We start from the raw sequence: 12,513 nt of genomic DNA on the forward strand, positions 1-12,513 counted from the left end.
TACCCTCGGTAGGAATGATGACTTAAGAGTTATAGGGTATATTGATGTTAGCTTTCAGACTGATAGGGATAATTTCTGCTCTCAGTTAGGCTGGGTCTTTACTTTAAACGAGGAGCAATCACTTGGAAGAGTTCCAAGCAGGAGATAGTGGCAGATTCAACTTACGAATCAGAGTATATAGCAGCAAGCGAGGCAGCAAAGGAGGCGATATGGTTGAAGAACTTCATTGGAGACCTTAGTGTTGTACCAGCTATAAAGGAGCCAATGGAAATTTTCTATGATAGTGAAAGTACAGTCGCCTTAGCCAAGGAACCAAGGGATCACGGGAGATCCAGACACATCGACAAAAAATACCATTTCATCAGACATCGAATAGAAGAGGGACTCCTCGTGGCAAAGAGGGTATCATCGGATGAGAACCCAGCAGATCCCCTCACGAAGTGACTGAGTCGGGTTAAGCATTTCCAACATGCTCGGAGCATAGGGCTGAAGGATGGTATTAGTTTTAGTAGTTAGATAATCTTGAAATTTGTAAAGTGTAATTGACATTTGATGATGAATAAAAGTTGTGTTTATTTTATGAGAAAGTGTTTCTATCTTTTGTCAGTTGTTTACTATATTTCTTTTGCATGTTTTGACTTCCAGAATAATTATGCTTGGTATATCATATTATTCGAGTTCTTCACAGTTGGTCATATGTTGGAAGTAGGTATGAATCAAGAATGTCATGAGTTGGTTGCAGAGGTCTAAATTGTTGGACATGGCTAGAACACTCATGAATGCTCATAAGTTCTGAGCAACGGATTCAACCCACGATCACTGGAATCACTTCATGGAATTTATCTCGAGTGATCGTGAGACGGTAATATCATATAAGTCTTCAAACCTAGAAATATGTCTTGCTTCCTATGAGTAGGTTACGCATTGATCGCACAAAAACGCATTGGTAACTCGATGTTATAAAACATACTTTTGTGTATAATTCAACAAGTAGTTGAACAAGCATATGAGTCGAAGTTTATTTGTTCCTTCTTGGATTAGAAGCGATATCCGGGCCCCTCAATGATTTTGTTTTGACCTATGTACCGGGCCCGGTCATAACCGAATTAATGTGTTCAATTTAGTTCTATGTCAAACAAATCGGAAATTGGGAAACAAACTGTTGGACAATAAGTAAGTCATTGTTCCATGTATTTGTTTGGCTGATATCTAGAACAGAGGATTATATGATCACTTATCTTAAATGGTGTATCATCATCTTCTCAGTTCCGAGAGACCTTGAAAGAGCTACGATTGTTGATCCGTTCCAGAAGTCATACTTGCAATTATAGTTATTAGACTTATCCAAGTGGGAGACTATCGGATAAGGTATCTAAGTCCATAACATTATTTGGTATGTGCTTGACCCGACCCGACATGGTCCATTGGGTTGCATGGCATCATGCATTTGGATAAACTAAAATGAGAGAAATAACACTTGTGGTTTATTAATATATTATAAGTTCTAATATATTGATAATATTATTTAATTAGTATTGATAAAGAATTAATTTGAAATTAATTAAGTGATCCAAAAAAGACTAATTAAATATATGGGTTGATTATGTAAATCATCCATAACTTGTTTAGTGGGCTAGATGCTCCATGGATTATCAAGTTGGGCTAAGGTTCATAGGATGCTCCATGGATGCTCCATGGGAGTTACAAACCCATGGGTTATGGAAATCAAGAGCCATGGTACATTAGGCTTTACATTGTGTAACCCTAATTGTAACACTCTATATAAAGGATATGAAGCTCACCAAAATCGGCACTAGAAACAATATAGAGAGGGTAAGCCGATTTTGCAAGTGTTCTACATTCTCTCAAAGTTATTCCAAAGCACTTGGTGTTGTGTGAAACATTTGAGGCATCACACTTGGGGTGCTAGGCGATCAAGGTTTTCAAGGAATCAAATCAACTACAAGGTATGCAATTCTAGCCATCTTTTATGTTAAAAGTTCCACATGTATGCTAGATAGGATTATGAATCTTTGAAATCAAATTTTGCATGTATTTCTAGACAAACATAGATCCCAGATTTTCTAGGGTAGCATGTACACTTAGGGGTGTTAGAATGCTCATAACCCTTCAAAAAGAATCTAGGAGTTTCAATTCATTTAAAACTTAAAACTCGTTTTCGTTTTTCATGGTGGAAATTAGTGAATCGTCATTTACTTTCCATCAAATTATTTGCGATTTAGATTACGTCATCCCTCTTCTAAATTGTGGAAAATTGTGTTGGGTCCTAGCCCTAATTTCTTATTCGGGTGTTTAATTGGGGATTGTTATTGAATCTAAACTTTGTTCCTTTTCTATTTCATATGTCTACTTCAAACAACAACAACGCTTCTAGCTCGACCCCTTCCGACTCATTCTCACTCATGAACTTGTGTGGGAGGGTGATATTTTATGGGTCCAATTTCAACGATTGGATCTGCAACATCCGTATGGTCACCCGCTATTAGGATAAGGAGTACGTTCTCGATATGGATCTGGAAGAGGTTAATGTCAACACTACTACTCCTAAAGAAGTCGCTGCTTACGAAGCTAATGAGCGAGATGCTACGAAAGTTCCTTGCATCATGCTCGCGAAAATGACTGTCGAACTCCAAAAGTCTTGTGAGGACAATTATCCCTACGAGATGCATCAAGATTTGATGGATACGTACCATCAAAGCACGAGGCAGGAAAGGTACGGGATCATTGTTGCAATCATCACTACCAAGATGAAGGATGGAGAGTCTATCACAGCCCACCTATAGAAAATACAGAGATATGTGGACCACTTGCTGAAGTTAAATATTAACTTCGATGAAGAGTTGGCCATATATATCTTTCTACACTCCTTGCCTCCTTGTTACAAATATTTTCGTATGACCTACCACATGAACAAAAAAGAGATCACTCTAAGAAAGCTTCAAGGCATGCTAAGGACTGTTGAGAGTTGTCTGAAAGACAAATCCGTTGCATCAACTCCTGCTACTACCACCCTGTCTTGGCTATTGGGCAAGGGAAGGGTAAGAAGAGGAAGGCTCCTTCTAAGATCCATAAGGGAAAATCCCACGATGGTGCCTCTTCTACTAGAACCAAGGTTGGTCCCGTTGCACCCTCCTCCAACCCGAAGGATGCAGAGTGCGACTACTGCCACGAGAAAGGGCATTGGAAATGAAGCTGCCCGAAGTACTTGCAAGATATCAAGGATAGGATTATCAAGCCATCCTTTGCATGTATTTATATTATTCAGTCTAACAACTCATCACTTGCTATGTTTTGGGTCCTCGATACAGGATGTGGTTTTCACATTTGTTCTGATTTGCAGGGTGTAAGAGGAATTAGGGATGTGGAGCATGGGAAGATAAACTTGATCATGGGAAATAGGAAAGGGTCGCCTGTCACCAATGATGGAGTTTACACTTTAGTGCTTAGTAGTGGGTTACTCGTCAGGATGTGCTTAGTAGTGGAGTTTACTCGTCATAAATGACACGAAACATTATTTCTTTTCATGGTTTGCATAAACAAGGTTTTAGATTTTCGTTTCACAATGAAAAAGGTTCTATTAATGCTTTCTTTAATGGTACATTCAACTTTGAAGCATTGCCTTGTAATGGTATATATGAAACTGTGATGGTTGTAGATAACTTAGGAAATGATGTGTTGCATATCGATTCTTCCAATAGTTTGGATAAAACATACTTGTGGCATTATCATCTTGGATATGTCAACAAGAAGCGCATAACCCAACTCCAAAAGGATGAAGTGTTGGAGTCATTCAACCTTAGGGAAGATGACATGTGCAAGTCTTGTTTACTTGGAAAGATGACCAAGTCACCCTTCGCTGGCACATGTGAAAGGGGTGAGGGTTTATTGGATCTCATACATACCGATGTATGTGGGCTCTTTAGATCCACCACAATGAATGTGAACCGCTTCTATTTAACTTTTACCAAAGATTAGAGCAGATATGGGTATATCTACTTAATCAAGCATAAGTCAGAAACCTTTGAAAGTTCAAAGAGTTTAAGCAAGAAGTGGAGAATCAGTTACATAGGAAAATTAAGATGCTCCAATCTAATCGAGGTGGTGAGTACATTAGTCTTGAATTCCATGATTACCTCAAGGAATGCAGAATTGTTTTGCAATTGACGCCACCTAGGACACACCTCAATTGAATGGTGTGGATGAGAGGCGCAATTGAACTTTGTGTTGGATAAGGTGTGTAAGTCCATAACTATTTCTGGTATGTGCTTGACCCGACCCGGCATGGTCCATTTGGGTTTCATGGCGTCATGCATTTGGATAGACTAAATAAGATAAATAACACTTGTGGTTTATTAATATATTATTAGTTCTAATATATTCATAGTATTATTTAATTAGAATTGATCAAGAATTAATTTGGAATTAATTAAGTGATCAAAAGATGATTAATTAAATATATGGTTGATTATGTAAATCATCCATAACTTGTATAGTGGGCTAAAAGGCTCCATGGATTATTAAGTTGGGTTAAACCCATAGAATGTTCCATGGGAGTTACAAACCCATGGGTCATGGAAATGAAGATTCATGTAACATTAGGGTTTACATTGTGTAACCCTACATGTAACACACTATATAAGTAACATATGATCTACCAAAATTGGCTACACTAAGTTACAAGAGGGCTAGGACGATTTTTACAAGTGTTTGCATTCTCTCAAAGTCATTCCAAAGCATTTGGTGTTGTGTGAAGCATTTGAGGCATCACACTTGGGGTGCTAGGCTCTCAAGGTTTTCAAGGAATCAAATCAACTACAAGATATGTAATAATAGATATCTTTTAGACGTATGCTAGATACGATTATGAACCAGGGAAATCATATTTTGCATGTATTTTAAACAAACATAGATCCAAGCTTTTCTAGGGTTGCATGTACACTTAGGCGTGTTAGAATCCTCAAAAAACCCATCAGTGGTATAAGATCCTAGGCTTGTTTGTGAATACTTGATGCAAAATAGTGATAAAATCGACTTTTGAGTTGTCGGCACAGGGGACTCAACGAGTCCATGGGGAGGACTAGACGTGTCCAGGTGAAAATGCAACAACCTCGGTGAGTCAGTTCGTGCACTCGACGTGTTGGCCAGGCAGAGTGCAGAATTTCGATTTTTGCTACTGGAAATGGACTAGAAACATTAACCTAAACTGTTTTGGTGTTGTAAAACTTGTTTTAGATGGTGTAATTGTTGTTCTAATCTATTTACAATGGCTAATATCAATTTTTCATGATTATATGTGTTCATATGTTCTTGAAACTTTGATATGAATATTCATGTTCTTATGAGTTTTTGATACATCGTAGGAATTACTTGTTTAAATGTTTAAATCATGATCTTTATGTGTTTTAATTGAGTCCGTAACTTGTCCATAAGTTATGGATAACCAAAAGTCTCTTTGTGTTAAAAAACCATTAAAAGAACACATAAGTTATAAAATGAAGAGTCTTCATTTTAATAACTCATAAGTTATGATTGTGAAAGGTTTTGTAATGTTACAAAATTTGCCCTCAAGGTTTGCAACATATAAAGTCAGTTAATAATCCAACCCCTAGATTTTGAAAACATAAAAATCAACCCTTATACTTATAATATTATAAGTTAATAATATATATATATATATATATATATATATATATATATATATGTATATATATATATATGTATATATATATATATATGTATGTATATGTATGTATATGAGCAAGTCGTCTTCCGGCTTCATGAAAGAGGCCTACTAATGCTAAGAGGACTTGCTCTTATACATACATACATACATACATACATATATATATATATATATATATATATATATATATATATATACATATATATATATATATATATATATATATATATATGTATGTATGTATAAGAGCAAGTCGTCTTAGCATTAGTAGGCCTCATTCATGAAGCCGGTCTATAAGGGGGATATAAGGTTGCTGCCTATAAAATGGAACCTTAATGGGTGTCCACTCTCACCCACTGCTTCCTTGATCGATAGAGGGTCGTTAGCCGAATGGGTAGGACCAGGACTTATAAATTCTCATTAAAAGTATGATGAATAGTATAAAGTCACTAAATGTTTTATTAAATTCCCAATATTAGTTACTTTAGGAAAATGTGAATAAGGTGCTAATCCATGAAATTACACTTTACACTTTGTTTAAGTCGTTAGTGGAGCAATCGTGGTTAACTGACACACTAACTTGGACTTCACAAGGTATGTAAAGGGTGACTTAAAGATTATCATAGTATCAGTGGAGCACGGGTGATTAACCGGCACATCGATTGAGTGATAAACTTTAAGGGTACCAAGTGATTTGCATGGTTACTTCACACCTCGTTTTGTGATCCTCGGTATCCTAGTCACAAAACTTGGAGGGCACACTCGAGATTGAAAATGTCTTTGAAAAGTTCATTGAATCTCAAAAGAATCTAGGAATTTCTAAGAACCAGTTAAAAACCAAATATTTATATTTCGTATTTCATGGTGGAAATTGGTGAATCGTCATTCACCTACCTTTCAAATATGTTATAGCTTAGATTACGGAATACCTCTTCTAAGTTATGATATATTATGATTGGATCCTAGCGTTAATATAACACTTGGGTGTTTTCTTAAGGACTCTTTTTATATCTAAACTAATCTTGTTCTCTTCTTTTTAGATGTCTTCCAACAACACTGCTTCTGGCTCAAACGCTACTGGCTCCTTTTCCCTCATGAACCTATGTGGGAGGGTCATCTTCGATGGTTGCAACTTTATAGATTGGATCCGGAACATCAGGTTGGTGACTCGTTACGAGGACAAGTAGTATGTTCTCGATAAGGAGCTTTAGGAGATCTATGAGTCCACTGCTACTCCCCAGGAGATCGATGACTTCCAGACTCACGAAAGAGATGCCACCAAAGTGCCATGCATCATGATAGCCACCATGACAACTGACTCCAGAAGTCCTATGAGGACTACTACCCTTTTGAGATGCACAAAGATATGATGGAAAAATACCATCAGACTGCTCATCAAGAGTGGTATGAAATAATCTCCTCCATAATAACTAGCAGGATGAAGGACGGAGACTCCGTCACGAGCCACATGCAGAAAATGCAAAGGTACATGGATCGTTTGCTCAAGCTTAATGTGAACTTCCCTTGGGAGATTGCAATAGATATCATTTTGCACTCCTTATCCTCGTTCTATGATCAATTCCGCATGACATACCACATGAATAAGGAAGAATTCATACTCAGCAAACTTCAAGGACTCCTAAAGACCATAGAAACAGGTCTTAAAGGTAAGTCGGTTGTTAACAATCCTACTCCTACTCCAAACTCTGCCCATGTCTTGGCAATCAGGAAAGGTAGAGGGAAGAAGAGTAAGAGCTCTTTGAAGGGTACCAAGGCAAGGACCCTTGATGGCTCTTCTTCAAGTGGAACCAAGAAAGGTTTCATCACTCCTTCTTTTGACCCAAAAGAGGCTGAATGCTTCTATTGCCATGAAAAGTTGCACTGGAAGCAGAACTGCCCAAAGTACCAGCAAGATGTGCAGGATGAGAAAGTTAAACCCAACCATGTAGGTATTTACACTATTCTATCTAATAACTCACCCTATTATAACTCTTGGGTCCTTGACACAGGTTATGGTATTCATATTTGTTATGATTTGCAGGGACTAAGAAGAAGTGAGAATGTGGAGCATGGAAAGATCAACTTGATCATGGGGAATAGGAAAGCTTCACCTGTCACCAAGATTGTAGTTTATTCTTTGTTGCTAAGTAGTGGGTTTACTTTAGATTTGAATAAATGTTGTTATTCGTCAGAAATAACAAGAAATATTATTTCCTTTCATGCTTTGTACAAACAAGGGTTTACCTTTTCTTTTGATAATGAAATTGGTGGAATAAATGCTTTGTTTAATAATGTTCTTTATTTTAAAGCATTACCTGGTGATGGTATGTATGAAGTTGTATCGATGGTAGATAATCTAGGAAATAATGTGTTGTGTATTGATTCTTTTGATAATACTAAGTTGGATAAATCATCATTATGGTATTGTCGTCTTGGACATGTGGGAAAGAATCGCATAGGCCAACTCCAAAAGGATGGAGTCTTGGAGTCATTTGACTTAAAGTCAGATGATAGTTGTGAGTCATGCTTACTTGGAAAAATGAAAAAGACACCCTTCACTGGTTCTTGTGCTAGAAGTGAAGGTTTGTTGGATCTAGTGCACACGGATGTGTGTGGACCCTTCAAATCTGCAAGGGATGCTAATCGTTATTATTTGACTTTTACTGATGATTATAGTAGATATGGATATGTCTATTTAATCAAGCATAAGTTAGAGACTTTTGAAAGGTTTAAAGAGTTTAAACAGAAAGTCGAGAATCAATTGAGCAGGAACATTAAGATGCTTCAATCCGATCGTGGTGGTGAGTATCTGAGTAAAGAGTTCCTCGACTATCTTAAGTAATGTGGGATTATCTCACAATTGACACCTCCTAGGACACCACATCTTAATGGTGTCGCTGAGAGGCACAATCAAACCTTGTTGGATATGGTTCGTTCCATGATGATTCGAGCTTCACTACCAATCTCATTTTGGGGGTATGCCTTAGAGACTGTCGCCCATATCCTTAATCTGGTCCCTACAAAGAAAGTTGCCGAAACTACTCCTGAGATATGGATTGGTAAAGTTCCCAAACTAGACCACATCAAGATTTGAGGCTGCGAGGATTTTAGGAGACGCGAGACTCATGATAACCTCGAACCTCGAAGTGAGAGGTGTAATTTCATCGGCTACCCACAGAAATCCTTTGGTTACCTCTTCTACAAACCTAGTGACAATGTGGTCTTTATAGCAAGGAGGGTTGTCTTTAGAGAGAGAGAGTTCATAAGCCAAGGAAACAGTGGGAGGCAAATTGACCTTGAAGAAATTCAAGAGTCAAGTGGTGAAGGAACTTCAAACCCTAGCACTCAACCCAAGGAAGGAACTCCTGTTGAGCCAATTGACAAGTCTATACCTCTGAGGCGTTCCACAAGGGTTAGGAATGCACCTGAGCATTATTATGGTTTCCATATTACTGGGTAAGTTAAGACACTTATCAATGATGAGACACTCGTATGGTTGGATGAACCTAACAGTTATGCGGAAGCCATGGCATGCCCCGAGTCTGCCAAATGGAAAGAGGCACTGGACAACGAGATACAATCCACGTATGACAAGTTTGGAACTTGGTTGACAATGTCCCAGGCCGAAAGACATTTGGGTGCAACTGGATCTTTAAGAAGAAGACCGACATGGATGGTAATGTCGACACATATAAACCATGACTGGTTGCAAAGGGATTTTCTCAAACTCTAGGAGTTGATTATGATGAGACCTTTTCACCAGTAGCAAAGATTAAGTCTATTAGGGTTCTGTTAGCCATCGCTGCATTTCATGATTATGAAATATGGCAAATGGATGTCATAACTGCCTTCCTAAATGGAAGTTTGGCTGAAGATGTTTACTTGAGTCAGCCAGAGGGTTTTGTCAGTATAGAATACCCTAATAGAGTGTGTAAGCTCGAGAAATCCATTTATGGATTGAAATAGGCACCTCGGAGATGGAATCTTTGCTTTGATGAGAAATTCAAAGAATTTGGCTTTTCAAGGAGTGAAGATGAATCTTGTGTCTATTTCAAGCCTGGTGGGACTATAGTTAGCTTTTTGGTACTGTATGTGGATGACATTGTACTCATAGGAAATGACATCCCAACCTTGCAGGAAGTGAAGTCCTAGCTTGGGAAGTGTCTCTCTATGAAATACCTAGGAGAAGCTGCATATATTCTGGAGATAAGGATTCTGAGAGACCGGAGTAAAAGACTAATTGGACTTAGTCAGAGTACTGACTTGGATTAGGTGCTGAAGAGGTTCAGAATACAGGACCCCAGTATCCCAACATTGTACTCATAGGAAATGACATCCCAACCTTACAGGAAGTGAAGTCCTGGCTTGGGAAGTGTTTCTCTATGAAATAACTAGGAGAAGCTGCATATATTCTAGGGATAAGGACTCTGAGAGACTAGTGTAAAAGACTAATTGGACTTAGTCAGAGTACCTACTTGGATTAGGTGCTGAAGAGGTTCAGCATGCAGGACCCCAGGAAAGGAGAGTTACCCATCCAGTGTAACGCCAGAGTGAGTAAAACTCAGAGCCCGAGTACTAAGGCTGAGATAGTAGAAATGAGTCGAGTACCTTAAGCTTCTGTAGTAGGCTCGATCATGTATTCTATGACTTGTACTCATCATGATGTAGCCTTTGCGTTGAGCATGGTTAGCATGTATCTGGGGAACCCTAGCAAGGCTCACTGGACCGTGGTAAGGAATATCCACAAGTACCTGCGGAGGACTAAGGACTAGGTCCTTACCCTCGGTGGGAGTGATGACTTGAGAGTTTTAGGGTATAATGATGCTAGCTTTTAGAATGCTAGGGATAATTTCCGCTCTCAGTCAAGCTGGGTGTTTTCGTTAAACGGAGGAGAAATATTTGGAAGATTTCTAAGCAAGAGACAGTGGTTGATTTAACTTGCGAATCAGAGTATATAGCAGCAAGCGAGGCAGCAAAGGATGCAATATGGCTGAAAAACTTCATTGGAGACCTTGGAGTTGTACCAGCTCTAAAGGAGCCAATGGAAATTTTCTATGATAGTGAGAGTGCAGTTGCCTTAGCCAAGGAACCAATGGATCATGGGAGATCCAGACACATCGACAGAAAACACCACTTCATCAAACATCGAATAGAAGAAGGACTCCTTGTGGCAAAGAGAGTATCAACGGATGAGAACCCAGCAGACCCCCCACGAAGGGATTGGCTCAGGTTAAGCATCTCCAGCATGCTCGGAGCATAGGGCTGAAGGATGATATTAGTTTTAGTAGTTAGATAATTTTGATATTTGTAAAGTGTAATTGACATTTGATGATGAAAAAAAGTTATGTTTATTTATGAGTAAAGTGTTGCTATCTCTTGTCAATCGTTTAGTGTATTTATTTTGCATGTTTTGACTTCCAGAATAATTATGTTTGGTATATCATATTATTCGAATCACCACAGTCGGTTGTATGTTGGAAGTAGGTATGAATCAAGACTGGCATGTGATGGTTGCAGAGGTATAAGTTGGTGGACATGGCTACAACACTCATGAGTGCTCATAAGTTCTGAGCATTGGACTCAACCCACGCTCACTGGTATCACATCATGGAATTTATCTTAAGTGATCGTGAGACAATAATATCATATAAGTCTTCAAACCTAGAGATATGACTTCTTGCCTATGATTTTCTTATGCATTGATCGTACGAAACCGCATTGGTAACTCGATGTTATAAAACGTACTGGGCCTTCTTGGATTAAAACGTACGAAACCAAAAGTAGTAGAATAAACATATGAGTTGAAGTTTATCTGTTCCTTCTTGGATTAGAAGTGATATCTGGGCCCCTCGATGATTTTATTTTGACGTATGTACCGGGCCCGCTCAGAACCAAATTTATGTGTTCAATTTAGTTCTATGTCAAACAAATCGGAAATTGGGAAACAAACTGTTGTACAATAAGTAAGACATTGTTCCATGTATTTGTCCAACTGATATCTAGAACAGATGATTATATGATCACTTTTCTTAAATGGCGTATAATCATCTTCTCAGTTCCAAGAGACCTTGAAAGAGCTACGATTGCTGATTGGTTCTAGAAGTCATACTTGCAATTATAGTTATTAGACTTATCCAAGTTGGAGACTATTGGATAAGGTGTCTAAGTCCACAACTATTTCTGGTATGTACTTGACCCGACCTGGCATGGTCCATTTGATGGGTTTTGAGCATTCTAACACTTCCTAAGTGTACCTGCAACCGTAATAAACCTTGGATCTATGTTTGTCTAAGATTCATGCAAAGTTGATTTCCAAGGTTCATGACCCTATCTAACATACATGGGGAACATTTTAACTTAAATGAAAGATAGAATAACATACCTTGTTGATGTTGATTCTTTGAAACCTTGTAGGCCTAGCACCCCAAGTGTGATGCCTCAAATGCTTCACACAACACCAAATGCTATGGAGTAAACTTGGAGAGAAAGTATAACACTCAAAAATCGGCCAAGCCCTCAAGTATGCATGTGTAGCCGATTTTAGGAGAAACATGTGCTTTATATAGTGTGTTACATTAGGTAAAACCTAATGTAACATGACTCTTCATTTCCATGATCCATGGATTATCCCCATGGAGCATCCATGGAGCATCCTGTGGGTGGAACCCAACTTGATAATCCATGGAGCCTCTTTGCACACTATATAAGTTATGGATGATTTAAATAACCAACCCATATATTTAATTAGTTATCTTTTGATCACTTAATTAAATCTAAATTAATTCTTGATCAAACTAATTAAACAGTAT

Source organism: Lactuca serriola, chromosome 1 (assembly GCF_051521515.1).
Source record: "Lactuca serriola cultivar US96UC23 chromosome 1, Lser_US96UC23_V15, whole genome shotgun sequence".
NCBI classification, from domain to species: Eukaryota; Viridiplantae; Streptophyta; class Magnoliopsida; order Asterales; family Asteraceae; genus Lactuca; species Lactuca serriola.